Source organism: Trachinotus anak, unplaced genomic scaffold (genome assembly GCF_046630095.1).
Source record: "Trachinotus anak isolate AG129_WGS33_773 ecotype Australia unplaced genomic scaffold, CSIRO_AGI_Tana_v1 ptg000002l, whole genome shotgun sequence".
In the NCBI taxonomy this organism is placed as follows: Eukaryota; Metazoa; Chordata; class Actinopteri; order Carangiformes; family Carangidae; genus Trachinotus; species Trachinotus anak.
This window is the reverse complement of record NW_027273853.1, coordinates 14213086-14240915: the sequence shown is the minus strand read 5'-3', so window position 1 is coordinate 14240915 and position 27830 is coordinate 14213086. Positions and strand designations below refer to the sequence as shown.

The following is a 27830-nucleotide window of genomic DNA, read 5'->3' as shown; positions in this document are numbered from 1 at the left end:
CTGACCAACTAGAATTTTAAAGACATGCTTTAGGTTTTATGGTTGTAGTGAAACATTTTCTTTTGTTCACTCGCTTGCTATTTATATTTGTCTACATGAATGTATTGGTAAATGAGCTGATATTTAAGAAAAGATTGTGAGTATGGCCTCTCCTACACAAAAAGTTAGGAGTTCAAATTGTCCAGAGAGCTTTGTGTTACTCAGTTAAACTCTCTTGCATGTTTTTGATAGAGCTTCATGAGGCATTTTACTTTCCAGTTGTAAGAGTGCTCATTGTAGACAGAGTTTGTATTGAAAAATGATGAGTCTATTAAGAAAAAATTGGATTAGAATGATGTTGAAAATAGTATTTGTCATTCATTCATTTGTAATTGCAGCTGAATTGGTGTGGTATAATGTGAGTGCACCTACTAAGTTACACTCCTTTACTGAAAAACAACTTAATTGTTAAATTACAGTATTTGCAATATCAAACTAGTGGAATAGTGACAAATTAGTCCATTGACTTCACCCAGCTGGTGAAATTAGCAGTTGCATTTGATTAAGTGAGGACTTTCATTGTGCTCACTGTTTTCTTCTACTGGAAGCCATCTGTGGTAACAGTGAATAGTGATAAGAAAACATGACAGCATTGTCTTTAATGAATTAGTGAAGAATAGTATTTTTCGCATCTCTGTTGTTCAGTGTGTTGCAGATCTCAAAAATCAATACTTCCTTATCATTCTTCTCAAGAAAGCTTCCGCGAAAATTTCAAAAATCAGTGTTTCTTAAAAAAAAGTGACTCATGTTTTGTGTGTCAGTATGTGTAGTCATGTCTCCAGAGTGTGATTACATTGTATGTCAGTTTGTGTATATTTTTGCAAGTGTGTTGTGCTGTCATGTTTGTAGCATTCCATGTGGGAGGGTCTGTTGATAAGTAAGCCATCTGTAGTGTTCTGCCGAACGACATGTTGTAAAGCGAGATTTGAGAGTGTGGAGAGACTTGACTTGACAAATCTTGGCACATAATGAGACAGAAGGGAGTAAAGGCAGAAGTCTGTCCAGAGATAAACAATTAGATTTGTCCCTGAGGTAAAGGCCAGGCAATGCAAGGACTCTCAGACTAACAAAATCAATATGGCTTCCAGTAAGAACACTCAGGGGGTGGAGTGATGAAGAGGTTATCATTCATTTCTCAGATTGGGACACATGTACACAATGAGGAACAGTAATGTCAGTATGATCACTAACTTGAAAGCTTCTTGTCAGTGATATATGCATCTGCTATTCAGCTACCTGTCAAATATAATTGGTCTAATAAGACATGGTAGATCAACAGGGATTCTGAGCTATGCTAGTCAAGTTTTCCTCAGCAGCCTATTGTGAGAGGATCTTAAAGGACACAGCATTTGGGAATGATCTGTTCACACCCCCAGATAAAACTATAATGGAGCATGAGCCAAAGACAGGGTGGGCAGTCCCTTGGGTTGCATCCCCTCTCAGGCCCTGCCCAGACTTGCAGGTCTAATCTAACATCTCACCACTGTTCCCAGCAGGCCCCACAAGGGTAGCACTGCCAGGGCAAGGAGGGTTGGACTGTTAGAGAGTGGGGTGTCCCGGGTTGCGCTTGCACTGGCTTTAAAGAGGACAACAAAAAGAGAGGGTGAATGGTTTAGGGGTGGAAGTGGGGACCATCACAACTTGTGTGCAACTGCTGTTAGACGGGCAAGTCTCCTCAGAGACGCTGAGTTGCTGACCATAAAGGTGTGAGTCTGAGCCACGGCCAGCCTGTCGCCTCATTTCCATGGAGACAGGGACGTGGCACCCCAGTGGGCTTGTCTCTGCTGTGGCCTGGAGCAGCAAGAGCACTTGGGGATCAGGCCTGGCCATCACCTGGGCTCCAGGGGACCAGGAGGCACTGCTCGGATGACCTTCAACAACATGCCAGTCTGTCATCTCAGCCTGGGGAATAACAGGAAAAAATCAGCTGGGGATTTGTGTAGACACATTGTTTACTGGGTCATTGTATCTTTGGAGGAGGCTCTTTGTTTCACTAAGAATGAAATATAGTGAAGGACACACCTTTCACAACGTTACTTCACTTGATATTCAAAAATTTTCTTTGCCTGTATCTAATCATTTTTGACGATAGCGTAAGTTGTGCTTTAGTATTGTCTGATTAGTTCTGAAATTGAAATATAGTCTTAGGAGGTGAAGAGTAAAAGTGAATTAACATCATTAGACTGCAATACTTTTAATTTTAAAGTGATAATACAGTGAATTCACATTTTGGACATATCCCGACTAATCTGCATTATTTTAATTGTAAAAAGAAGTGTCAACTGTTGCACCTTTTGTGATTACAGACAATATATCTCTCCATTATTAAATCTGAAAAAACTTAAGGCAAGATGGTAACATCTCATAGTGTGCAACATAAATTGGTTTCACTGGATACTGGAGCTGAGACAATTGATTCATCTGCTGATTATTTTCTTAAGTAACTGATCTTTGGTCTATTAAATATCAATTATAATTATATCAATTATTATTCTTGTTTTGATCGATCAGCTGTTCGCCCAATAATACTCAAAACAAAGTAGGCAAAAGGAGCTCACAACTGAAAGGATGAATTTGGTAGTGTTTGTCATTTTTTTACTTCAAATAATAAAATATTTAAATGATAAGAAATTTTCAAAAATGTTGCTGATTAATTTTCTGTTGAAAGGGTCTCAAACTTGTAGACACAATCAGCTCAGTTTTTAAATTTTAGTTGCCATTGACATTTGTGCATTGTTATGCATTGCATGCCTTATTGTAGTTATGCTTGGTTCAGGTCTCAGCCTCAGCGACACGAAAATATCAGTTTTTCAAGAGAAGGGAATTCATTTTGGCTCCAAAAGTAGAACAAACATCAGAAAAGCAAAATGCTAAATAAATAAGATCTTCTGTTTCAGCATCATGAACATCAGGGTAATTTCTGTATAATGCTATAGACTATTGTTGGTATCACTGTGATAAATTACTGACAAATGATCTCAAATCTTCTGCTTTCGGGTGTAAAGCAGCGCCATCCAAACCATTCCCTGGAGACACTTGTGTTGCATTATCTGACAAACCAATACAGGAGATTCTGTGGAAAAATCTGTGCTTTCTTCCTTTCAGCCAATAAGAGAGAGGATTTTGAATGGAGTGGTGATTCTTTATGCAGAGCTGAGACGCGACACCTTCCAGACGGTGAGAGATGGCGAGCCCTAATAATACAGAGCTGTACAATGGTTCTGACAGGCGAGCAATAAAGTAATCAGGGTCCCAGGCATTCCAAATCTCTTTACCGCCCACCCTCTAACACACTGAGAGATGGGCGGCTGACCTGTGAGCTGTCAATCATGGGGGATACCTGCTGGAGCCTGATCAGGGAGAGCTGAGGGCACCAGTCCATCAGATCTGTTTTCACACTCCAGACACTAACATTGCAAGCATAACCACAGACACAAAAAAGCCCCACTGCCTCACTCTTAATTAGGAGATGTGTGTGTGTTGTTTTGGAGGGGGTGGACTTGTTTGGTTTAAAAGGGTATGGGAGTGTCTTAGATATAGGGGGATAGTAAGTGGAATCCCAGTGAGACAGAGAATAACCTTTTCCCTTGATTTAGGAATCGGGCATTGATCTGTCACACTGTTTTGTACAAGCAAGGGCTCTTTCAGCATTGCTTCTCAGTGTGTGCTGCTTCTCAGTGTGTGCGCTTGTGTGATGGACTTGTTCATTAGCTGTCTGTAGCCCATTCCAGCAAATAGATCACCATAATACTGCGGTTAGTTAATGGCTTTCTGGTGTTTCCTCTAGAGTCTTCCTGTCTGAGGGCTGACTGCTAAAACTCCTCCACTGTTTTTTCCTCCGTTTTCCAAGTGGGGAGTCTTGTGTTCTGCTGCCTAACTCAGACAATTGGCTTCAGCCAGTGGCCAAGTCTGTGAGCAGTCTGGCCGCATGGACTCACATTAGAGAACTAAAAGCAACATCAAAAAAAACATGCTGATCTGACATTCTGTCTCATTGATGACTGGAATCATTTTGGTTCTCCACAATTAAAACCCAGTCTGTGACAGGAAATGTGCTCACAAGAAGGCTTTTTTTTTTTGCATTCTGTGATATCTTTTACCCATTTTTCTTTATGAACTGTAATTTTTTACATTTAAAGCACAAGATACTTAAACTTACTGTAAATCGAAACTATGATGATTACATGTGATTTTCATGGCCTGTGTTCACAGAGCATTTTATCTTACCACTAAGAGTTCTCCTAAGTTGTACTAAAAGTTTCTAACTAAAAGTTTTCTCCTAAATCCTCTTCACAAAGCTGCTCAGACCAACTTTTACTAAGGAAAAGCAAAATCTCCAAAGCAAAGAGTGAGACTCTGTTGCTATGGCTGACATCAATTCTCATAGACCAGCTTGCTTACAAGAACCACAGCAATTGGTTGATGAAAGACTGGTCCGTTTGCTAATAGTATCATTTTCTGGTGTTTTCCATACAGTGTAAAATTTTATTACCTTTGACTTTAAATGAAATCATAACATGTAATTTGAAATTGTTTTTCTGATGAATGCACTGAGAATTCTTACCCAACTCTGCAGCTCTGCATAACTGGTAGTTTGTAGCTGTTTATTCACACCATAATATATGACATTCCTCAAAAAAAAAAGTGCAGCATTAGTAACTCCAACATGCAAAAAAAGGTTGCTTTCAATCAAAAAGCAATATGTTAAATAGTGGCAATATTAGCGGTCTTGAGTCACAGCAGTGACAGGGCTCAAGATTGCAACTCAAGATTGCTAGTAAGCTCTGGCTATCTCTCTAGCAAGTCTTGCATATATAAGAGGGATTGACTAAAAAAGGGTTCTTGTGTATGTTGAGGAGATATTGCCTCTTCATTGGTCGCAAGAAGTGAAGCCATTCGAGTGGGTACAACAGTGTACACATAGTGCTTTGGTCTGTACCTCCGGCTTGGTCTTGTGTTCCAACAAATACATTTGATGTTGGCAGGTGGCTTTGCTCATGGATCGTTCCAGTTATTCAGAAGTAAAGGACTAACACTTATATCATCTGCAATATTCATCAACATTTCTGCATAGTCCAATAAAAAAAAAGAAACAATATGTCTAAAATAAAGTCACAATATTACAGAACCACGATCACAATAGGTCCTGAAATTGAACCATAACATATCAGTATATAGAAATATAAGGTTTCCCATAAGAAGTTTGTTAGCACTTCTTTACTATTGCTGTGTGTCCTACACAGTCAAAATAGTATAAAATCCCTCAGGTACGCTACCATACCAATTAAAATGCCTAAGAGTCCTGCACAGTCAGTTAGAGCTAATAAAACTGTCAAAATCTGTTTCTCAGCTGCATGTTCTGTTTATACAGTTAGCTCCTCTTTAGTAGTGATCCAGTGGGGATTTCAGCCACAGGATGTGTTGGAGGAGCAAGGACTCTCTAAAATGACCTTCTGTTGAGAGGAATTGATAGTAATGGCAATAAAATAACTGTTGGTGAATATCAGAATTCAAGATAAATTCACGGTGGTTTGCCTAAAATACAAAATCATTTACATAAAATGTGTGTCTAGCTGTCCAATAGCAATAATCTTAAACTTAAACTTGGTTTGTAAGTTCTTTATTTCTTTGCGACATTGGAATTGAAATTATTATTATTTTTTTTTTTGCCAAATGGTGATTGTTTTTCCTCTCTGCATTTCAGTATCATGCTTTGCAAAAAGCAGGCAAAAGTAGTCAAGTCAGTCAACAGTATTGAGCTTTGTTCAGTTAGTTGTTAAGTGGCAATAAGTCATTTTATGTACTTTGTTTATCTCATTGTTTTGGTAGTTCCAGATCAGCTTGCCAGTCAAATTTTAACTTCAGAAAAACTGGAATTACTCAGATTTTGTTATCTTTGTTAGTGTGAGCTGTGACCTGTACTTTGTCATTGTTATCATAAATGGATAACATATGTGGATCTCATCTATGAATATAACTCAGTGTTTGGATGTCATTAAGATGATTTGTGAGTAGTAATCTTTTATGTATCGTTGAATTTTCAATGGGTGCTCTGTAAAAACTGTGACTTAGATATTAGCCAGAAAAATCAAGGCAGAATTTTGTTGCTTTTGAGAACTTCTTAGTGTTTTTGGTTGTGGTTGGAAAAATGAAGCCAACACTTAAGTGCCAAAAACTGCAGTTCCTTGAATGGTCACTTGAGGCTGGTTACAAAAGCAAGTTGATCCCCATAGACTCCCATGTTAAAATGCCCAAATAAGCATGTTTACACCCTGGTACAAAAGAGCAGTTTTAGTCTGTTAGCTAATTTTCCCCTTAATGACAACTGAACGGGGGTGAATTTTCATGCAAATAGCAAATAAATACTATGGTTTACTGTGCAGTTAATAGACAAAACACAAGGAAGTCCGTGCTCCTTTATTTTGATGTGAGTGAAATTCTGGTATTATTTTATTTATAAGTTGTATATGCTTGTTTACTAGCTACTGAAACAATAAATAGATTAGCCTAAATAGGTTAACCTTCAAACAAGACACCCAGCTGTGTTAACGATGCTAACAGGAGCAAAGGCTTGCTGACAGTACCACATTTTTTTGAGAACATGTTAATAGGAATGGCTCAACTCTTCGTTTCGGCAGCAGTTTGTGTAAAGCCGTCATGCCATGATTTTATACGAATACATTCAAATTTGCATCCACAAATTGTTAATAGTTCTATATTGTTGGAAGGGATTCAAAGTTAAACTTAACCACTTGTGCAAAAATAATAGGAAATATCACTGATAAATAAATGAATAGAACAAAAAACTAGATTGTGTTTCCCTTATAACCCAAGAATGACCCTTTAAATTCAGTGTGGAAAATAACCATTCCCTGTTGTACCACACTCACACACATGCATCAGATTGATACACTATTAAAAACACATACACACGTATTTACCTCCTGAAGATTGCCATGAGCCCTCAATCAGGTTGTATTACTCTCCATTAACCGAAGTTATGGACAGATTTGGATGGATATGGATAGATACTCTTTACCAACATTAACGGTGTTCACATGGCTGAGTCTGACTAACCTGCGACTTGGCTAAAACTTTGACTAACACACAGCTATAGAGTGGTTATGTTTCTCAGGATGAGTAATTCCTAGGAGAATCCATGCACAGCAGGCACCAGTGAAGAAACTGAATTGTCAACAAAACAAGTTCGAACTGGTTCTGATGATGCAGGAAACTTGATACTTGATTTAAGTGCTTTCATGGAGTTTGGTGAACTCAACTTATTGAAAAGTTAATAAAACACTATTTCATATGAGGAAATAATGAGTTCTTGAAATCATGACACTTCTTAATTAGGTGCGACTTCAAATAAACACAAATAAATGGTAGAGTTCATTTATTTGTGTTTAGGGCATTTCACAGTGTACAAATATTTGTCTTTGAATTAATTCTTAGCACTTGTTTGCCAAATAGTTTTTAAAAGTCTTAAGTATTATATTACTGTGGGAGGGTGGTTGGATCCCTCAAGTGCTTTTGAAAATGTATGTTCAGCAACTTTTCAACATACTGTGAAGTTTACTTGTGGATTTTGTGTCATTGTGTCATCTGAGTAGCATAGAGGGTAAAATATCCAATGGTAAAACTGGCCTATATTTGATTGAGACTCTTCAATTATGTATTTGAATATATATCAATGTAATTTAAAAAATCAATATAAACCTGAACGGAATGTATATACTTATGTTTTACACTGCCTTGATTAAAGTTTCAACCATTTTCTATGACCTTTAATGGATTTCCAGAGAACCATGTGACTATGTATGTGACTATATATTTAGGATGTTTACCTTTGTGTCTGAGGAGGTGTCTCCTGCTGACTGGTTTAAAAAAAAATGAGAGCCCTAAAATCTTGCCTCTATTTTTGCGAGCTTATGGTATTGCTGTTTTATGTGCAGAAAGTAAATGGTCAGTGATAGAAGATGAAAGGAGTGTATGTTTTATGGTGGATTTCTTTTCTACCTCAGTCGTATTTGACAGTGAATGATGAGTTTTGCAGAAGTCTTTACTTAAACTGTTCCTCAGTGGTGCTCTGTAGAGTCACCCCCCTGCATCTGGGGAACTAGCAGCCTGACATCCCGGGTCTAAAGAAAGGCTTGTCTTGTTCTTTCCAGATCTCTGAAGTCATGCTTCTCTGAGAACATACATGTGAGCTTCTGCGGCTGGAAGAGCAGCCCATATGCATTTTACATCACCCTTAGTTATTTTAGGGTTTACTGGACCATTCACAATCTGGCATCACACTGAGGTCTGGTTGAGACTGGATTTTTCTTCCCATGCTCCTGTCAATTGACAGCAGTACCCTCAAAACACATCATGTCTTTAAAGTTTTTATATCATGCTGCATGATTTGACTTGGATGTCTGCACTGAATGGTTTTAACTGATGTCGAAACTTTAGTTTGGTTCACTGCCAATGTATATGGTTTTTTACATGATGATCATTTTTTCAACAGTAACTCTGTTAGACGTCCACCGGCAAGAATGTGTTGGAATATTTACGTAATCAAGGATCAATAATATCTTTGTAATGAGCTGTACTTTCATTGTATTCATCTACATTATCTAAAGCATTAAGTCAGATAAGAGGACTTCTCAGGCATCACATGTGCTGTAATGGTATAGTCTGCAGTAAGTTTTTCCATTTTTCAACTTCAGCATGAACACACGGCAAAACAAACAAACCTAAAAGCCTGGCCCAACAACTACTTCCCTTTATTGGCAGCTGATACATGAACAAGAGGTTGTCTTGGCTGAAAAAAGCAACTGCTGAGGCGTTGCTGGACCTCCAGACCTTTGTGACCAATGGCGTGTCATCCCTCACTTTGTCATGTTTAACTAAAACCAATCCCCATTCAAAGCAGCATCCATCAGTGTTAGTTGAGAACAATGACAGATTGCCTTTCTTCTGCACTCAAAGCATCTGGATCCTTTCTCTACTCCCCCCCCTTTTATTTATGGTAAACAGCCTGAATAACAGCTGGGCAATGGGAATTTACAAGTTAATCAATTGTTTGTTAGGAGCCACAGCGATGCCCCATACCGAACCATCTGTGAGTTAATGTTCATTTACCATACTAATTCTCCCATAGGTAAGACCATATCTATTGATTTCTTCTAGCGAGATTTATCCACACTTACCATTATGAAATTCTTAATATAGAAAACGACACCTTTTTTGGAGGCTACCTTGAAAACACATGGGTTTTTAATTTAGTCAGTGAGGAATAAAATGTTAAGCCTTCGGCATAACTGGATTCGACTGAAAAATGAACACAGCTGGTGCTGTAACTTATATAAATGGTGCCAAAACAAGCACAACACTACTAAAGTGAAGTAACCCTGAGGTTCCATGCACATTTTATTCTTTCTGTGGGATGTCCTGGAAGTCGTATTAGGTTTCACACACCGATGATGCTAGGTAAGCACTGTTTGTCCTGGACACTGTGCTTCCTGTTAAAGTGAAGTTGCCTTTGTCTCTCCTCCCAGGTATTTGTGCCTGCGGCAGGGTCTTGGTCTTTTGTTTCCTCGTGTTCCTCCTCAGCTCCACAAGACGACCCGCATACACACAGGCCTCAGACAGGTCAGTTACAAGTTTCCCTCAACACGCAGTCAGCTGTCCACATCATTGGCTCCTGTTCAGTGTTACATTCACAGATGTAATCATCAAATTCATTCGATCCTTAAGGGAAATATGTCAAAAATATTTTTTGTTTGTTCAGATTTTTTTAAATCAAGCAAAAGAAAAACTTAAAATGAAAATAAGAAAAAAAAAACAAGCATCCACTGCCTGTAACCCACCCATCCTCAGGAACATTATTTGTTAAGATTGCAGAAATTATTAATATTTGAATCTGACATTAGAATGTGTAGAAAACTCAAAAATACACAATGGAAAAGTAAAATCTGGTAGAAATCTAATGCAGAGATAGGGCGATATATTTCTAATCTACTTTATTTGGCTATGCTATCTTGGCAGCCTTGAGCCGGTGTTAGGATTGGGCATCACCAACTGTGCTGTGAGCACTGATATTCACCTTTTCCTGTTTCCCGGCTGCAACACAGAAACCACACGCTACTTTATTTATAATCCAACCAACCTCAGTGTGTAACTCTTGCCCCGTACTCTTGCTCGCATCACACAATGAGGTCACTTCCCTCTGTACCTCCACCACTGCTCATGCATTCCAACATGGCTCTAGGACAGCAAAGCTCTATACTCCTCAAATCACAAAGAGGCCCGGATCAGAGCCGCGCTGGACGGGAGCCAGGATCCAGGATCCAGGCCCTCACAGCCCAGGCAGCTGGGGGCAGCCTATAATAAGTGGGAGACAATGAGAACTAGCACACCTCCCACGCTTTGCATTTGGATGTCGATTCAGAATTGAAATTAAATGGTTTCGTAGGTTTTCTATAGACCACACTAATTATAAAAAAGATATGAAAACCACTGGTTGGCTTAGACTATATATGGTCTTTATTAAGAATATATGTTTAACATAACAGACCCCAAATTAAGACAATATCCATTATTCACTTCACTTTTGTGAGTTTTTAAAGTGCAAAGCTGAAAATAAATAAAATAAGCCAATATATACATGAAGGTATAAAAAGAGTTTTTGATTTTGCTGAAACTTTAAAAACTGCAAAACTATTAATCCTACTATGTCAAATCGTATTCATTTCTAGGCCAGCTTACTTTTTTATGTCTTACCTGTACTTTTTAAAATCCATATTTAATTGCACCAGACTGATTTTACTGTAAAAACTGGGCAACTGAATAGTTTTTCGTTTTTCAACACTCATCAAAAACATGTGTGTACATTTTTTATCCACATGAGCAACTAGACATATTAAAGGCATTCTATTTTAATGAATAATAATGAACAGTCCACTATGATGTAGACGGTGGTGGTGCTTTAATGGTCCCTTGTAGCCTCTTAAGCCTCTGGTGATAAATCTCACACGGGCTCACTCGTATAACTAAAACCCAAACCTCATTCAGCTTCACATCCATCAGTGTTTGGCTGAAAGCGATGACAAAGCACTTTCAATTACACCAGTAACTGACTCTGGAAACAGTTCATAGCAGGGTCCAGGCTCGAAGACTGGGGGAAAAACACAAGGGGGAGGGCAGAATGGCTGGTAGGGCATCCGTTTGACTTGCTCCCAAATAATAAAAAGGGTGGTGTTAGCCGGGGACACAAGGGATGCCGCCAGCATTGCGAACCCAAGGACAATTCACCTATTTTGTGTGCTGTCACCCCTGTAGTCTGATTTATGGTTGGGACATCCTTCCTATGACCCATTCGTCCATCAGCTCAGCACTATAAGGATACTCTGGTGATTAGAGGCTGAAGTATCAAAGCGTCCTCAGTCAGGGCCCTTGTCTAGTACCAGAGGGCCTTGCGCTGCTGAATGGGGAGTGTGGCAGTTGGGAGGGAGAGCGCTGCAGCAGCAGAAGAGTGCCATTCTTAACCCTGAGCACCAGAGGATAGAAGAGCTTTTTGAGAATCCATCAACTGTAAATGCTTCATTCCATAATGTTGGTGTTTTCTTTTCCATTTTTCATCCCAATTTGTAATTATATTATGTGGAGTGTGTGCTCTCTAAAAGTTAACATGGCAGTGTTTAATTGGAGTGATTTTACTCATAATTGCATGATCCTCTCTACCACTTTTGGCTTCCACTTTGTTTGAATAAGCAGGCTAATTTTGGAATCCATCCTCAAAATTAATCAGTATAGCATACTTAATATTGAAGTTCAAAAATAAAATAATCGAGAAAATGTAAATCTGCCTTGAATAATGGGAGCCTTAAGCATCAACACAAACAGAAAACCCAGCAATGACAGCACCAGTCGGGGAAACATCTCATGCACCAATAGATAAGTGATGATCATTTTTCTCTCTTTTAAAATGCCTTTATTACATAAATAAAAACAGAGTCTGATACTCCAGAGTGCCTGATCTTTTAAAGCAGCGCTGACTCCAACCCCCCTGATGAAAGGCCCACACTAACATCAGGAGTCCAGAGCCTTTACTCTCTAACTTCAGGCAATTATGACACAGAGGAGATCTTTGCCTTCTGCACTCAAACAGAAGAAGAAGAAAGGCATCCCTTTTTTCCAAGCTTAGTTGTAAAAATAAGCTTGCTCTCCTCAATTGCAGTCACCCCATGCCCTTTGCAATAGCAGCAAGGATGTATCGGAACAAGCCATGGGGCAAAACAAATCACTTGTGATTTACAGAATTATAAAGATTTTAATAGCTGCAATGTTTCTCTCTCAGATTGGTCTTTATTTCCAGGAGTCAAAGTTTCCTGGATGCCCCAGGCTTTTAAAAAGCAGTAATTGGCCAACTGAGAGACTTAGGATCTCCCTGAGTGATTGAGTGTATTTGTTGCTATGAACTTGAGGGTATCACTCTAAAGATCACAGGTCCAGGTTGTGAGAGCCTGCAACTTATCAGGCACAATTCAGTTTGCAGCCACGGAAGTCTGACTACTTTTTCATGCAGTTTTGTTTAAAGTTTTAACCTTTCTGTGGAACTAGATGTTTTTTTGCTGATTAGTTGTGTTTCCAAATAATTCAGCATAAACTACGGGGACTCTGTTTGTGAACTAAAGACAGCCCTGAATTAATGCAGAATAACTGTTGTGATGAAGAGCATGACTGTTATTCTGGTGTGTGGTACTCCGTGTACCCCTTTGAGAAACAGCATTCATTTGTGTTGGTGTGTTTAATTGAAAATGATTTTTATTTTACTCCTTGTTTTCATCTGATAGTGAATCATCACGCCACTTTTTTACCACCAAGGTTTTATATACACTGCATATACAGCTTTATTTTATAACGGTGCAGAAATAGCAACAACAAAAAACAGTTGAAGCTTTGCAGGACTGTGTAAGATGAGCCCAACGTTACTGACACTACTGTGCCTCACAAGAAATACCCAATCAAGCAGAATTACTATTACACAGAAATTACCACTCACTCACTGCTCAACAACTCTTGCCTCTTCTCTTGACTGAAACTGAATACCCAGCCATCTCTTAATTAAACAACCTTTCTTCACCTCTTACCTGTTGTGTAGTCAGGCAGTAAACAGTTCACAACTACCAGCATAATTAGTGCCCCTTTCTAAATAGAAACTGCCTACATTATGGTGACAGTATATGAAATTGATTCTCATTGTGCAGAAGATACTTATTGTATCTGTTATATTGATTAATGGGTGAAATATATTTCTTTTACGTTCTTTAACTGTAGCTCTAAATTTTATGTGGCACATCTGCAGAACAACTCTCATAATATTGAAAGCATGTGCTCTCTGTTAGAAAAACAAGCCTGGCAGTAGCTAAGCTATATTAAGGAAATCCACCAGGGAGACATAATCGAGTTTGACTCTCTACCGGTGGTCTCCTTGTTAGTGTTGTGAGTGTCAGAACTGACAGTGCAGGTAGCTCAAATGCCACTTAAGGTTTTAGCTTCAATGGCTTTTGGAAAGAAATGACCGTGACCTGTGTAGCTTGAGCCCACATCCCACACCCTTTCTGCCTGACAGCCGCTCAATGGCAAGTGTCTGCCAGCATGCCGAGGGGAACGCTGCCAAACAGCCGGAGATAGAGATGATTACCACATCCCTCTCTCCCTCTCAGGCTGCTCACTGAAAAGTGATACCTACTAACAAACTGCTGTCAACATGTTGGCGAGGCAGGGAGAGTGAGAGCAATAGTATGTGCTGAGAGAGGAAAAAGGGAGAAAAAGAGATGTGTGGGAGAGTCAACGTGAGGAGTCCAAACAAGTTAGGATTAATGACATTGAAGCAAGTTTTTTTTTTTTTTTTTTTCACAGTTTTCACAGCTAATGCTATTGTGGCAGACTTGAAGAATGCAATCAACACTATAAGGAAAAAGGCTGGTTAGGCATGTACTCACCTTCAGAGTGATGATCGGATGAAGAAATGTCAGACAACGTAGTCAAGGCCATTAGTTTTCAGGCTCCTGTAGCACATCATGCAAAATTATGTAGACCTACATCATGTGCAGTCGTGAATGTGACTGTAAGACAAATTATTTCTCAGGGAGAAGTTTTACTTTTTTTTTACTGTAACAAGTATAATTTGTTCATAGTGAATGCTACATTGACAAGAGTTCCTACTTTAAAGTTTTTTATGGTGTTGTGTAGATATGCAAATCCCTGTAGACCTTTACTCCAGTCACTTAAAACTTAGGCTTTCCTGCTGAGTAGAGAATGAATGCAGTTCTTCCAGAGCAGAGTTATAAATGTCATTGTTTCTGAATATATCTCCCACTGCGCCACTTTTGAGACACACATTTAAATGAAATAAAGGAAAAAATCACAGCTGACATATATTTTCCTAATTGTTGCAGAGTGGGCACAGGAAGCAGCATGGAGTAGCTTGAATCATCGGTAATTAGAATATCGCTGTGCTTAATTACAAAAGATTTTGATTGTCTGATTTTCAGCAGAAGGCCTATTTTAGCTACTGTCTTAATACACGTTTGTTTTTGAAGATTGGGAATGACAATTATCATAATGTGCATCCCAGCATGAAATATTTTTGTCAAAGACAGGAAAACAGGATATGTTAAGTAGACATAATACTTATGTGGATTCTTTGGAAAATGCTAATTAAAGACATTGTAACAACTTTTTTCTGATTTTTTTGTCATTTGAAAATGAAGATACTTTATTCAGAGATTATTTTCAGGGCACTGCAGCTTTATTGGAGAGATGACAGGCTACACATTGAGGATTAAAAAACAAAAAGGATTTTCTGAAAGTGTCATCTATATAGGTTCTGTGTCTTAATCGCCCTGACAGTATATGAATTCAAATACTCAGTCAAGTATTCATTTTCTTCTCTCGAGGTTATAGTAAAGGGAAGAGATTCCTGCTCTGACATGAAATATGTCAGTTACTATGAAAAAAGGTAAAACTTTGTGTCCAGAGCTTCTTGTTATCAAGCCTCACTCTTAAATTGGACTCTGTGGCTGCTGGTGCTTTACTTCTTGTTTATTTCAGTTATTAAATGCCACAAATTGAAAACAAAATCAAGGGCAGAATAAAACTGACTGCTGTAATTCACTCTGGAACTTTGTTGAGGAACAAGATAAGTATTTCTCTAAAAATCAATTTTCGAGAAGAGACAATGGAAACAAACCTAAGTGCTAGTTTGAACCAACCCCATAAGACTTCCAGGGAAACCACCAAGCCTAAGAAGCACTTTATTAGCCAGCAGGGGGGGGTCAGGAGGACCAGCCCTATCATTGATTGAGGTTGGAGGATGCATCCACAGCTGCACTTTCTCTAAATTTCTAAGAGTAAATATGCACCTTTGAAGTGGGGGGTGCCTAGGAGCACTCCTCTGCACAGATTGTGTGGGTTTCTGTGGGGAGCTGTAGTTACGGGAAAGATCAATGGACAGGGCATTAGGGGGAAGAGTACACTGTCCAGCCCTCCAGCCTACAGAACAACTCAGCAGCTCCTAGATGGCCAGTATTATTGAGCTTAAGGCAGTTTAATTCTCCATGCTGTTTTCTCAGACTGAAAAATTCCAATCTTTCCAGCTGCAAAATGTATTGGAGAAAAAGATGAAATATACTATGAACTTTATGTACTGCACAAGTAGAGTTTGGTTCATATTGTTCTGCTGCCACTGTTTTTTTTTTCCTTTTAACAAAGCTACTCCTGTTGTAGTTGGGATTCATAGAAGACTCTTACTGGTTTAGGGATCAAATAGATATTATAATGATGGCTGAGCGCTTTAACTTTGTAACTCTAGCATGGCCATCCTTGTGTTTATTTGTTGAGGTAATTTGTGTCCAATTTGTATATGAAGTTGTAGATATTTTCTCATTACTTTTTTTTATCTAGTGATAAACATATGGCTCTTGTGATTTAAGAAAGATACTTGTCTTGAATTTCAAGCTTTTCCAGAAAAATCAAGTAATATTTTTGACTGGAAAAGTCTTGACTGCATAATTATTGACTGGAAAACTCCTCCATCTACTTTGTGAAAGCATGGAAAAACCCATATCCTGCTCATTGTGTGGCTGGATGTATGTGTACTTGTGGTAGGCTTTAAGTGCATTAGATGTGTACTGAACACACTGCTTCCATATTGTGGTTTGTAAAGACTATGGAAAAGCCTTTGGGGTAGCCACACTTGTAGATGAGGCTAATCTGCTTGTGGTTGGTACAGAGTGATAAGTGAGCAAAGATTCTTGAGATTTTTCTCTTCTGCAAATGTCTCAGACTCAGTGTTGATTAAATAAAAAAATGAAGATAGTACTGAATAAATGATCAAATTACAGGTTGCAATTAAATACAGCATTTTCCATGGGCATTTTATTGACCATTAATTTTAACGAGTCCAAATAAAATTTGTTTAGTACAGTCAATGCTAGGATGAGATGACGCAATGTATCATCTCCACAGTGTGTCAGAGTGTAGCGCCTCTGCACTCGCAGGTGTCGCCAGGGTTTGGCTCCACCAGGCTCGGAGATGCAGCCAGAGAGAGTTAGCACTTACAACCCCTGTCACACTCAACAAAACATTGTGTCACTCAAGCATGGCCTGTGTGGCAGCTCTGGCATTAATGGAGACGTTGACATCCTCCGACAGAGTGTTTATCTAATACTAATGCTAAGCAACCAGAGGCAGTTGCCCCCACACGGAGCCGTCGAACCCCACCGCAGATCTCAGCGTCTGGCAATCACACTAGTTTTCCCATTCATCCCTCGAATCATAACGATAACTTTGCTGCTGCTCAGTGTCATGTCTGTTTTTTTTTTTTTTGTTTTTTTTTTAATTTATATTTTTTATCATTCAGCCAGATATTTCTTACCACCGTCTACTAGACAGCCCAACTGCTTCACAGGTGCTTTAGACAAACTTGAGTAAATTTTTGACATATTGCAGGAAACATCACCTGTGTATGCTGGTGTGAATCTTGAGCTTGGGGCCTCCAACAAAAGTTGTTTACATATTCCTGCTGCAGTGTTATTCTTATGCAGTTTTTCTTGCAGATTTTCTTCACTACCCCAATCTCACACACACACGCACACACAAATACAGGCAGACTCTTACTGAGAGAGGGAATTTCAAGCTTTGTAGAATCATCATCAACTTTTGAACACTTTATGAAGACATCTTTAAAGAGTATTCAGTATTTCTTGCAATTCATTCATATACATTATATACATAAATAGTCTGTCACAATAATATATGTTGTGAATTTGGTTTAAAAATAAGGAAATTTCAGTTGAAAATAAATGATAGCAAAGTGTACTTGTTTTTAGACTAAACATACCGTGCAGTATGCAGCATATAAAAGTCCGCACAAATTCCTATATGCTGCTATATGTATCAGAGACTGATGATGGGTTCATGAAGTGTATGGAGCTATCTTTAGAGGATTGATTTCCCATACTGCCACGCAGTTGGCTGCATTTATATTCCATGCCTGTGGCTCCGTGACCCCTGGTTCTCCTTTGATGTGGCAGGCAGAAGCACAAACCAGGATGAGGCAGAGAGAGAGAAGGCTGAGGGATAGCAAAAGGTGAAACAGTCTACAATGGGCGGGGGGGTAGAGATTTTTCTTGTGGTGCAGGTTTCTAGGAGGGATGAGAGGACGGCATGAGGGAGTGTAAAAAAGACTGGTATGAGTTTGCAGGGAGCAGTGCGAACCAATGAAGCCATCATCTGACAGATCTGTGAGAGTTTGCACTGAGGGTGGGTTGGTGGTGGGTGGGCAGAAAGGAAGCTAGGCCGAGGGGAAAGGGATCGGGTGATGGTGGGGGGTTGGGAGAGGGCATGACGGTGGCGCAAGCTGATAGAGACGTCAGCGCCGCTTCAGTAATCTCACGACGGCTGGCTGCAGCGAGGGGCCATCGAGGGGCCCACGAGAGCACAGACATGATAGAGCAGACCACCCCGACAACACTAGCAGGGGGCCAGGCAGTATGGACAAATCAAAGCGGGAAGAAGTAATTTTTGAGAAATTACAGAAATCTCCATGGAAATTAGCATGAAACACTTTCTAATCTCTTGCTTTTCACCATGGACGATAGGGGTCAGTGCTTCAAGTTCTCCAGCGCTTGCTGTCTCTTTCTCTCTCGCCCCATCCCTAATTTCATTATTCCCTCTTGATTTTTTTTTTTCACCCTCCTGCTTTTTATGTATACTCATTTTACAGCCTGACACTCTGAAATAACCCCTCCCTCTGCTCATATTCTTCAGCCATTCATTTGCTTGAACCCTTTTCATTGACCACAATTAAACGTTTAGATTTCAAAGGCAAATCAAGGGAGAGCCAAGCCATGCCCTCAGAGTGACACAGGATCAAGCTGTTGGGTGCTTTGGCGCCTCAGATGGGGTGAATCCCCCAAGATTTGTCCTCTGCACCCTTCCTTTCGTTCTTGTGGTGTCTGTCAGAGCCCAGAACGCTGTTCGAATGAATAGGAGGAGTGAGGCACCCTGAGTTGTGACCATGTGGTTATTGGTAATCAACAGCATTTACAGCAATACAACGACACTCTAAGCCATTATTCTTTTTCTCACAGCTAACAATTCAGGAAAAACCGCACCGTAAGAAAATGGGTGCAGGACAGTATTGTAGATGTGCACACCAGAATTTTGAATTGCTCTGCTGTTTGTTTGGGTCTTTTTCATACTTTTGTTGGTGTTTAATTAGTTTTGATTTGATTTGCGTTGAGCCCTTGTGTTATAAATTATATCAACGCAGAGTTTGAGGTGTTACCAAGAGTTTTCACACTGTCAGTGTTTTTTAAACAGTGGACAAGACCTTTATTTTTACATATATATTTTGCTTTTAGTTTATATGTATAGAAACAACCTATTTATAACACACGAAAAACTCTGCAGTGTAATTTAAAGATTTAAGGATTTGATAATAATAATAATGAAATGTATTATTATATTTATATCAAGTGTAGCTTACAGAAAACAAAATTGTAGATTTCTTTTCTCATTTTGCTTCCATAGCAACACAGAGTATTGTCCTCTTTCATGGTCGTGGTCATATCATCAAACATTGTACTAAATAGAGCCGCTCCTGCCTCTCTGAAGCACTTACACAGAGAGCGAGACTTTGTTATTGTGCTCCATGTAAATTGTCCCCCCTTGCTTGTTCGTTTCAAGGCTGGACTTATTATTAAACTTATTTAGGTAAAATAAAAGGAGAAACATCACATTTTGACACAAAAGAAAAACAGCCAGAATAGTTAAACATATTGAACTCTACCCTGACCGGATAAAAAAAAATACATGAATTTTCTCCTGAATTTGTCAAATCATTATAACAGAGGTATTATGTTTTCAGATTAATTGTTCGATTAAATGATACATTTTAAAATGTTTTGCCATCCAACTGCCTCACTATTGAGAAACAGCAGAAGGTGTTGCCAGTAAATTCATTCGAGGCGTATCCAAAAGAGACCAGGGTCTCTTGAAGCCTCAGTACAAACAAGCAGAGCAATGGGAAAAAAATAATTTGGGTCATCTTTCTATCCTGTTGTACTACAATATAGAAAAAATAATTACATTTAGTCACCACAGTAACAATTTATCTGAAGTTAACTCAACTGGCTTTGTAATTTTATCAAGGATTTGCAGTTTTCACACAGTTTTTATTTAAAGATTGAGACATGGTCACATTTAGTAATTATGGTTGTCTTGCCATTGTCATGATGGTGAATGACGTTCCCCTACGCTTGTCTACCTTATTAAATGAAAATGCACACAAATTCACTAATAGGTACAGTAGACAAGACAGAAATAATGGCCATTAGGTGCGGAAGTAAAATAGTGGCATTTGATTAGCATTACGTTGTATGCTGATTCATGGGGAATAGCTATATAGTAACGGTGGTGGAGACTTAATTAGAGTGCTTGCAGACTTGGCACATTGCAATGACAAGCATAGAAATGTGTGTAAGATATAGAAACCCTTCTAACCTCTAGTTAAACCCTTTCTTCCATTCTAACAGTTTGCCCTCTAATTAAGCTCCAGAGTTGGATTGTCCTGTTTTTTTTTGTTTTTTTTTTGTTTTTTTTTTAAACAACCATTCACATGCAATTTTGCTAATTGCAACCACAGAAGATGACATTATTCTCCAAAATCATAATCTATGATATTGTGTAACATATGTTGGAAAGAAGTCTCAGAAATGATCAACTATAAATATATGGAAAAGTTGCAAACTAAAGATTAAGAATATATAAATGTCAGAGTTTTGTCTTTTAATATTAGGATAAATAAGTAAATTAGCTGTAGATAATATACAAATAAGTTGTAGATGATGGAATGTTTTTGTGCAAAATCAGATGTTAAAATCTTTTCTCAAGTCTTCTAGTTTAGTTTTTCAGTTGTTCCATGTACAAGCCACGGTGCAAATTGAATATGGTCTTATTTCCTGTGAAGCTATGGTTCGTATGATCTGAGGGAAAATAACATGGAAATTCAGATATAAAGCTTGAGACCTCATTTAACCTAGATGGTACAAACATTTAGCAGGGCCTGAGTGTACCTGCTCCCAGTTGCGGTTCTACTAGTAATAGATAGATGGCACTGCATCCAAGGTAGAGCAAAGGGCCAGGGACTTCTCTCAACCATCTTTCAGGGTCTTACTCTCATTATCCATCCGAAAATTAACCTGTCAATTTATCAATCAACACCATCTTGAGTTTTCAGCCTCCTGTTTGGCGACTAGCATTGCAACGACGCTGACGCACAGATAACCAGGAGGTATGTGTTTGTTAGTGTAGTGAATGAGTGCATTATCACTTAAATGAATGCTATGAATCACAATTGCTGCCAGGCTGTTGATAAGCGGTAAATACACAAGCAATTTGATTTTTAAAGTATATATCTGTTTATGTATTCTATTGTGCGTCAAGGAAATAAGGTCAGGGCCAGGCGGACAGTATTTCTGCTTTGTCGCACACCGTTTCCTTTAAAAGTCCAGGTTGTATTGTCAAGACTGAATTCTCCAGTTTACTGCCACCATACAGACTAAATGACAAGCTTGCCTTTAATTTATAAATTGTAAATATACACAGTGTGTTGCAGTGTAATTCTTTCATACTCTAAAGAGAGAGAGAGAAGAAAGCAATACAAAATTAAAATTCAAACACAAAATAATAACTAATGATCCATAAAAGAGGTAACATTAAAATGTGTTGAAGGAATTATGATGATGATAATAATAATAATAATAAAAAAAAAATAATGATGATGATAATAATAATAATAATAATAATAATAATAATAATAATACATTTCACAATTACCAAAAAATAGGTGGTAACTATATGGTTATGTTTAGTGAACAGAATCAATACAAAAGGTATCTTTGGTCCACTTTGATCTTCATTTAGTTATTGAAAAACATAACACTGTTTTAATATTTTCAATGTTCATTCTTATTATTAGTAATTTAAAAAAAACAATATTCATTATTTTTTGATCATTTTAAGAAATAATAAAGAATTGCGTGTGTAAACATCAAAATTATAGTTTAAAAGTGTTTCAAGGACTTTGCACACATTGCTTAATTCTTCTCTATTGACTTTGGAGTTAATGTTACATCTGCTCTTAGAAATATCTAAAAGGGAGGCGGATTGAAATATGTGTTTGCATGCTCAGCATGCTACAGAGTTATAATAAGCGCTGGGACATGTCTTTATCTCTAAATGGGTTATAATGTGATAAGCTAAACTAGACCCTCAAAAATCCCTACCAAGTGCAACCGCAGGTGGGGGACCTCAATTGCTTCAGTTCATTCTTCTTTTTTACTGGTATTTTTTTCTTCTCTGTTCAGGTTATTAGCCGCTACATGACTGGATCGCCCGAAAATGGAAGGACAGGAACAGAACCAGATAGGGGTTGTGAATAGCAGGAGGGACTTTTCTTTTTCCAATTGTTGTTATTTGCAAATGGTCTTATTGTGTAGAGGTGTTGGAGAGGAGGGGGCGCTAGTGAGGAAAAATGGCGGAGAGTATTTTAAAATGCTGACAAAAAGACGAGAGAAAAAGGAACACAACATCTAGTAATTTGTTTCAGCAAGCTTAGCCTAATGATGTAAGCAGATTACTTTCCAGCAGAGTGGGAGAGAGGCATGAAGGGTTTTTTTTTTTTCTTTTTTGCGCCTCTTACGGGTCTGCCCCATTAAAGATCGAGACAGAAGCCACTGCCACACAGTTAGTTCATATCATTGACTCTATGTATGCTCTTCCATGCCATTTGATAATTCACATACCCAAGAAGTGGATTATGATCAGATCAGAAAATTGCTTGGCACACAGTAGGGGCTTTGGGCTTGTTTTGCAGCCTATTTTAGCGCCTTAAAAGGGGAACCTCCCTGACTATTGGAGGTGGGATGTAAGCCACTCATTGCTGTGGGTGCCCCTGGCCTGATTTGCTCCCTCTCCTCAGAGAGCAGAGATCAGTGGTATGCCCAGATTGAAAGCGAGGGCAGGAACCCGGCGTGATGAAGGACACTGGCTCCCAGTCAATGTGTGGAGGAGACTGGAGGATGAAACACACCATTAAGACCAATTTAGAGTGTTGCTCTAAATTTCAGCAGGACTGATCGATCCTGACAGGAGGGCATCGTACCGCCTGCCAGATCACTTAAACCACTGCCCCTTGTCTCACGTTGCTTAATGTCATGTCATTGGCTATCATTCCCAGTTGAACCGTGAGCTGCTGGATTTCGTTTCAATTACTACTTGTAGGATTACCTTTTATTTTTACACATCAGTAATCAATGAGGATTTTGATAATAATGTCATAATGCAATCTCAGTATTGCATTTTACCTTTTTTTCCCCTCTATTCTTAATCCAAAGTGAAATCCTCTGAGACTAGCTGTCCTGTTGGTTTATTGATTTTTCTCCCTTGCTTTGTGAACACTGGACAGAAACTTGAGAGCTAAGGTACAGAAAAGAGACTGTAGCTTACTCAAGGGTTTGCCCATCAGACAGGTAGTTTACATGATAATAGAAATAACAGATAATAATACAGTTTATTTCTCGAGCCCTTGTCATACATAAATGCAGCTCAAAGTTCTTCACAGAATAAAACAAGGCAGATATCCCAAACTGATGTGACAAAATCATGAAATAGATTTTTTTTTTTTAAACTGAATAAATTTAAAAGAATTTCAGTAACAAAAGAAGAAATGTATTAAGAATAATTCTGAAACATAAAATAAACTCATAAACAAACATCATAAATAATAAAGTGAGATAAGAATAAATAACCCTAAAAAACACATTTATATCTTTATTTATCTGTCAGAATTAATTGTGAAATGAGTTGTAATATATTGTATGCCATGCAAGAAATATGTCCTGGTCTATATAAATCTAGATTGTGTATGTTGTGATACACAGAGTCTGAGCACACGTTACGTTTTATTATTGCAGTGCTACTATCTGCCGGCATGCGCTGACATTTTATATGCCATCTATTTATTAGTTGGGATGTTCATTGAAGCAGCTCAGGTTAAGTATCTTGCTCAGTGTCTGGCTGGAGATATTGAACCTGCAGCCCTCTTGTCCCCAGTTCAGTTCCCTAACCACAACCGGTTTGCCCCTTTGAAGGATGAGGTCTCAGGAAGAGTGGTGCTATGTATACCACACAGACAGTGATCTATTCTGTGTCTGATATCATGTTGCTCCATGTCACTGACTGATGTTACCTGCATCCCCTTGCGATGATTAGATCCATGACTGCGCCTACAGTTCCCTTATAAAATCACTTCCTATTTTTAACCCACGAGACGCTGAGTCCTCTTTCAGAGGAGTGAATGAGTGAGGGAGAAAGAATAGGTGAAGTTATTTTAAAGGATGGTATTGCTTCATTGTGTGCTGTCATTCCACCCTTGACAAATGTTCCTCATCTGAGTTGGTGACATGCTCCACTGTATAAATGGGTTATGAGGCAGAATATAAGTTATGTAAGTCACAATGCTTCGAGACATCTGCTAAGCACTTTCATATGTAATGAAACATAATGTGATAAAAATAATGGAGGCAACATAGAAGATTTATCTGCTATTATAAGCATCCTTGCTCTGCTTTATTGCAACCTTCAGCGTGCACCCTGACAACGAGTTTATGAAAAGGAGAGCTGATTTTTTTTTGGGTGTGTGTGTGTGTGTCATCAAAGGTTCTGCACATTTGGTACCTTTAAAAATATTTTCATTATTTCCTGTCTTTCCTCGTGATGGTGTTTGCGAAAAAGTGTTTCGCCAAGACAATATAACAACATGAGATTTTTTCTTTTGGCACTAAAAGTGTTTAATTTTCAGCTTTCAAATTTAGGTTAAAATCTGTAGCTTAAATGAATCTAGAATGAGATAATTAAAGCTGTAGAAGTAAACTAATTTTTTTTTAATCTAAACTTAACTTTGATTAATTAATACACACTAAAATGTGTTAATCATGCTGTATAGTGTACAAATATTCAGATATAGAGCCTGAAATTTGATTTAGTCCATGATGAGAGAGGTGGACCAGTAGCCCATTGTACCTTTAATGATTTGCCTGGTGCGTATCTTCAGGGGCTGTCTGTGCCACCAGCTGAGGCGTTAATACAAATATAGCAGATAATTTGTGAACTAACCTGTTTTTAAGTGGCTTTCTACAAAAGTGTGACAGGCAGGTGGGGAAACATGCAAGAAGTAATTAGGTATTTGCTGTCACAGAACCGTCCTGAGAATTCAGATTTTTCAGGTGACACAACTTTTAAATCAGAGGATTCGGATGTTGGTCTCATTTATCTTCCCGCATGTGATTATTCATTTATTTTTCATCCATCAGTTCTTTGAATTGGTATATGTAAAAATGAGACAACAAGCCAATCTAGAAAAAAAAAAAAAAAAAAAAAGAACATTGTTAAATAATCTCATTAGTTTTAGCTGTTTTCTTTTAAAAAGAAATAGTAGGGCAATTGATAAAGTCTAAGCTCCACCTTCGCCGCCTCTCCATTTTGTAATCACAGGCAGTTTGGCAGCACAACGTAATTAGTTTGCACGCCAGATTTCCCATGAGTCTCAACCCAGCTCAAAGCCAATCCCTTCCTCATCAGCAGCCCAGAGACTAAACACCTACTTTATCTGGTTCCCCCAAGGCTGTCCATCCATAGGGAGTCAGGGTGCCCTCAAAAACATTGCCAGTTAGGGCTCCAATGCCTACGGCTGATATGGGTGAAACTTCAGATGGCAGATGGCATAGGGAAGGAAAAAAGACCATATCTTTGAGGTAGAACTGCCAAACAAAAGTGGAACATCATATCCTAGAGCCTTACGTCCTAGGGCTGAGATTAAAGCATGAAATATATGTTGAGAAGAGCCACAAATGTCTTCATTTCAAAAACTGTTAAGTGATCAAAGTGTCTGATGTGCAGAGGCATGCTGCAGGGTATTTTTATGTCTTCACCAGTTGACAATAAGCAAGGAAATGTTTCACAGCTTGTTCAAATGTCATCATTGATAAACAGGACCGCTGACGTTGAGTGTCATTTATTACAACAGCTATCTGTAGAATAGGTTTGTGCCGAGCAGTATCTGCTTTGCTTCATATCACACGCACATCAGTATCACAATATGATCTCTAGATGTTATAATCTTTGCGCCTAAATTCTAGATTTAAAAGAAATTGTGAAGGCCACACTCTTTTCATTGCAAGTATTTGTAGATATGCCTACATCTGAATTACCTCTGCCAGTCAACAGCAAGAAGTGATCGGGCAGTTTTTAATACCACTAGGCCCATCTGGGAGAAGGACCCTTTTCATTTGACGTACTTGGCTGCTTGTCGCCTCACCATAATAGGCGCGTTGAACGAGCTCTGAAGCAATAGCCAATTAAATGCCTTGAAGGGGATGCCTCGAGGCCCTGCATGAAAGGCTTCAGGTGTGAAATGCTTGTTTTTCAAGAGTGCTGCAAATGTTGGCTGCTTTCAAGTTTGCTATTGCCCTGCTGGCTTCCCCTTCCAGCCCACCCCAGCAGCCCTTCTCATGTGGAGGAGGGTAGAGGGTAGAGGTGATGGGCAAGAGAAGACCACTTAAGTACAATTTCCTTTTCAGTGTTCCAAACCTGTGCACTCTCATGTTTTTCACTGCTGCCTCATAACAGCGAACAGAGTTTCAGATGATGCAGACAATAGCTTTTTAGCGCACAATGGAGAGAAGAGGAGATGCTGAAGGGCAGACAAGGGGAAATATGGATGAGACAGAAAGTCTGTGCGTGAATCCAAACCAGAGGCTGCAGTGGTTGGGCTATGGCGGGGGTTGGCTGGGAGGGGGCTTAAAAGGAGATGGATTGTTTGCTAATTGTGGTCATTTCTGACCAGAACATGACAGGTTCAATGACTACTTTAATGCGTTATTGAATACAACAGAAGCTTGAAATGCAATTGTGAGAGGAGCTTCTGTTTTAGAAATTAGTTTTCAGCCCCCTTCATGGGAGGGAGGAATGTTCATTCATAGTTCAAGTGTAAGAATAAGCTGCCTTGCCTCTGTGTAGTAAATGGTTGATCGTGTCAACATTTACATCTGAAGTGTTATATTCACCCTGGATTGAAGTATTTATCAAAACTGCAATGTTTCTCCCTCTGTTTCTTACAACATGGAAGTGGAGGAACAGTCTTAGATCACTGAGGAGTAACATTAAGAGATGCCTGCGGGAACTAAGAGGGAGTAAATCCAGGGGATATTAATCTTATTAGGATCATACATCACCAGGATGTCAGGTGAAGAGACAAATGAATGGGCGCCTGTTTATCTGAGCTAAGCTATGTGGTTTACCTAGCCATAGCTCTGGGCACATATTGCTGCTAATAAATTGGTTAAGTCTGAGCAGAATGATTGTAATGAAGTTAAGGGACTGGCTTGTCTGAGCTCTCGCCACTACAGCCAGCCATTCTCGCATCCCCCTTTTTTATCTGTGCAGATTGGGAGAGGCCTTTCGATAAGATGAAGAGAGGAGAAATCAAAATAAATGGAGTCCATTAAAAGCAGCAATGCATCAACTGCTTGATAAAGTGATTAATAAACAGGCTGGGATTGTGATTGATTAAAGCATTTAATCAATCTGTTTAAAAGAAAGCACTATTGGCAATGGTGCATAAATGTCCTGCATGGTTTAAATGTATAAAACACCACATAACCATTATTTTTTCTTTCTCAAATTACAAAGCTATGCTGATCTGAAGGATTTAAAATGTGTAATTTTTGGTAAAAAAAAAAAATAAATAAATAAAAGTAGTGCTCTCACATAATTGATCACGAGTATGCCCTAATATGTGGACATTGTGTCTCTCTTTAGTCACGGCACCTTTTATTCCTGTTTAAATGAAAGAGCAGTGATTGACTTAAGTGGTAACATGGACTCATTACAAATGTTTTAAATATGCCTGAATACACTTGCATTAGACTTCCAAACACTTAGTAATCAATGACTAAAATCCCTTGCAAATTCTAAGGTGGTGGATGAGTGGGCAGGTAACAACGTTTGTGAGACTTAAATGTCATTCAAAGTCACTAATGCAAAGGGAAATACATAGAACAGATTGACACGTCGAGCTTGGTAAAGTTCAGCCTTGATGTATAGCACATTAAGATAGGAAATTACAGATGTTGTAATTATCAGCAATGAGTGACCTCATGTGAAAAAGGGTT

At 38.7% G+C, this 27830-nt stretch overlaps 1 long non-coding RNA gene across 5 annotated transcripts in view; it reads left to right on the top strand.

Annotated features, from left to right (window-relative positions):
• Window positions 1-27830, top strand: part of LOC139633846 (uncharacterized) — a 109360-nt gene that overhangs the window by 8512 nt on the left and 73018 nt on the right. For all 5 annotated transcript variants that reach the window (XR_011693840.1, XR_011693839.1, XR_011693841.1 and 2 more), the window contains exon 4: window positions 9585-9678. This is a non-coding gene — a long non-coding RNA (uncharacterized lncRNA). The remainder of the gene's footprint in view (window positions 1-9584; window positions 9679-27830) is intronic.